The sequence below is a fragment of the Tasmannia lanceolata genome, unplaced genomic scaffold (genome assembly GCF_043159265.1).
Source record: "Tasmannia lanceolata isolate RefF3 unplaced genomic scaffold, GAP_Taslan_0.1 ptg000019l, whole genome shotgun sequence".
Lineage (NCBI taxonomy): Eukaryota > Viridiplantae > Streptophyta > Magnoliopsida > Canellales > Winteraceae > Tasmannia > Tasmannia lanceolata.
The window spans coordinates 19,836,903-19,840,817 of record NW_027518696.1 but is presented as its reverse complement, the minus strand read 5'-3'; positions in this window follow the sequence as shown (position 1 = coordinate 19,840,817).

The following is a 3,915-nucleotide window of genomic DNA, read 5'->3' as shown; positions in this document are numbered from 1 at the left end:
TTCATGGAGATCCATGACCTCTTCCATATCCGGCTTTGACGACTCAATAAATGGCTTTAATCTTTGACCATTAACTTTAAAAATCTCACCATTGCTTGGATTTAGAACCTCGATCGCACCATGGGAGAAAACTTTGTTAACCACATATGGTCCATCCCAACAGGATCTTAACTTACCTGGAAAGATATGCAATCGTGAATTGTAAAGAAGCACTTTTTCGCCCTCTGGAAATGATTTTCTCAAAATATGTTCGTCATGAAAAGCTTTTGTCTTTTCTTTATAGATCTTTGCATTCTCGTACGCTTCATTGCGCAACTCCTCCAATTCAGAAAGTTGTAATCGCCTTTGAACACCTGCAGAAGACAAATCAAAGTTTAGTTTCTTAATAGCCCAAAAAGCTTTATGTTCTAATTCAACCGGGAGGTGACAAGCTTTGCCATACACAAGGCGGTAAGGAGACTGACCAAGATCAGTCTTGAATGCCGTCCTATGAGCCCACAAGGCATCCACTCATCTAATGGACCAATCCTTGCGGTTTGGATTCACTGTCTTCTCCAAAATTTGCTTAATTTGCCTATTTGATACCTCCACTTGTCCACTCGTTTGAGGATGATAAGGGGTGGCCAACTTATGAGTAATACCATATTTCTTCATAAGTGCTTCAAACGGTCTATTACAAAAGTGCTTACCCCTATCACTAATGATGGCACGAGGTGTACCGAAGCGCGAAAAAATGGTTTCTTGAAGAAACTTGACCACCACCTTGTGGTCATTGGATTTGCAAGCAATGGCTTCAATCCATTTTGACACGTAATCTACACCTAACAAAATATACAAGTTTCCAAAAGATTTGGGAAACGGACCCATAAAATCAATACCCCACACATCGAAGATTTCTACCACTAAGATCGGGTTGAGGAGCATCATATTTTGCTTTGAACTCTTCCTAACGATTGACAAGATCTACATGCCTTACAAAAATCAAAAGCATTCCTAAAAATACTTGGCCAATAGAAACCACATTGTAAAACTTTGTACGCGGTTTTCTTTGCACTAAAGTGGCCACCACAGGCTTGATCATGGCAAAAAGATAGAATCGATTGGTGCTCATGATCGGGCACACATCGTCGGACAGTCTGATCCGAACAAGTTTTGAACAAATAGGGATCATCCCAAAAGAAATACTTTACCTGTGAGTGAAATCGGTATTTGTCTTGGTTGGACCAATGATCTGGTGTAGCACCTGTAACAAAGTAATTCACAATATCTGCATACCATGGCTCACTAAAAATAGCAAACAATTGCTCATCAGGGAAGTTTTCATTAATTGGACCTTCGTCATTCTTTGCATTAGGAAGTCTAGACAAGTGATCGGCAACCAAGTTTTTCGTACCTTTCTTATCTCTAATTTCCAAATCAAACTCTTGAAGAAATAAAACCCACCTAATGAGGCGAGCTTTAGCATCCTTCTTTCCAACAAGATACTTGATTGCCGAATGGTCGGTATAAATTATCACATGCGATTCAATCAAGTAGGACCAAAACTTCTCTAATGCAAACACAACCGCTAAGAATTCTTTTTCCGTAGTGGTGTAGTTGAGTTGTGCATCATTGAGAGTCCTACTTGCATAATAGATTACATGCGGTAATTTATTAAATCGTTGACCCAACACGGCTCATATTGCAAAGTCGGAAGCATCACACATAATTTCAAACGGTCCGGTCCAATTAGGTGCTCGAATGATTGGAGCCGTAGTTAGCTCCTTTTTCAAACACTCAAAAGAATCAAAGCATTCTTTGAAAAACTCAAATTTTTTATCTTTTGCTAACAAGTTGGTTAGAGGCCTAGCAATTTTAGAAAAATCTTTTATAAAACGCCGGTAAAAGCCCGCATGGCCCAAAAATGATCGAATATTCTTCACACTTTTGGGCGGTGGAAGATGGACAATGAGATCCACCTTGGCTTTATCAACCTTAATTCCCTCTTTAGAAATCACATTACCTAAAACTATGCCCTCTTTTACCATAAAATGACACTTTTCCCAATTGAGGACAAGGTTCTTTTCTCTACTCCTTTTTAAGACCAATTTTAAGTGATGTAAACATTCAGCATAGGTGGAGCCATGAATAGAAAAATCATCCATAAAAATCTCTAAGAAGGTCTCCACCATGTCAGAAAAGATATTCATCATGCATCTTTGGAAAGTTACCGGTGCATTGCATAACCCAAAAGGCATACACCTATAAGCAAAGGTTCCAAAGGGGCATGTAAATGTCGTTTTCTCTTGATCTTCAGGAGCTATGGGAATTTGGTTGTAACCGGAATATCCATCAAGAAAGCAATAATACTCATGACCCGCTAACCTTTCTAACATTTGATCAATAAAAGGCAAAGGAAAGTGATCCTTCCAAATAGCGGCATTAAGCTTTCGGTAGTCAATACAAACCCGCCACCCCGTTTGAATGCGAGTTGGAATAAACTCATTGGTGGCGGATTGTATAACCGTGACTCCCGACTTCTTAGGCACTACTTGGACAGGACTCATCCCTTGGCTATCCGAGATGGGATAAATGATCCCATTATCTAACCATTTTAAAATCTCTTTTTGGATGGCTTCCTCTATCACAGGATTAGCCCTTCTTTGACGTTCCCTTGAAGGTTTGGCACTCTCAATGAGATGGATGTGATGTTGCACAATTGAAGGGCTAATTCCTTTGATGTCGGCCATTGTCCAACCTATGACTTCCTTGTTATCTTTTAGCAATTTAATGAGTTCCTCCTCTTGAGGGAAGGTTAGGTCCGCAGCAATTATTACAGGCAAAGTACAATTATCACCCAAAACTGCATAACGTAAATGAGAAGGCAAGGGCTTCAACTCCAACTGTGGCGCTTCTTCGATTGATGTCTTTGGGAGAGATGTTGCGAGTGGTCCAACGGGCTCCACATTTTGAATGGCAAAAGCTTTAGAAAAGAAGTCATCTCCTCCATCATCTCCTATTGTATCCTAGCATTCTTGGAATCCTGGATCTTTATACTTAGCCACCATTTGTTGAGACAAGATGGAACTTATATTTGCGGCCAAGAAAGCTTTCTTGGGCACATTAGTTGTGCGCTTTTGTGTGCACAAATCTTTCAGCACTTTGGCATAAGTAGGAACCTGAGAAATCACATCTAATAAAGGAATGTTAATTTGCACTTGTTTAAACACATTTAAAATTTTATCCATGGCATCCACCTTCATATTATTAGCAAGTCTCCTTGGAAAAGGAGCTTTAGGCACATACTCATTTTCAGGTGGAGAAACAGCCTGCTCTTCACTTACCTGTTTGGGTTCAGTAATCGAGCCTGTTGGAGGGGAGTCTTTTCTTACCTCTTTGGATGTATCTTGTATATCTATAGAAGGTTCAGATCTGACCTCCTCCTTGCGGTAATCTCTACCACTCCTTAAAGCATATACGGCATTACATTCGTTGGAGGGCTCTTGCGGCGGCAAAATTGGTTGAATGGCATTCAACTGATTTGGCGGTCCCTGTTGATTCACATTCATATTCACGTTCCTTGGATTAGGAACGGGTTGACTTGGCATCTTCCCATTTTCCCTCTCATGCAACGCCATGGTAAGTTGGGAGATTTGCTTCTCCATGTTGTGTTGGCTTGTCATGAAAGTGCTAGTGAGAAGTTCTATGCTTTTTTCTAAGGAAGCTATGCGTGCCGACTCTCCTTGTTTTTGAAAACTCAGCGGTTGCTGATTTGAAACATTATTAATCATGGGGTTTTGAAAAGTAGGAGGGGAAGGGGATGGCCGAACAAAAGTGGGAGGGAAGGTGGGCCTAAGTTGACCGAATTAGCCTTGGCCTTGGAAATTAGATGGTCCACTTAACTCCATGAAAAGTTGGGATGATTTCTCCATCCCG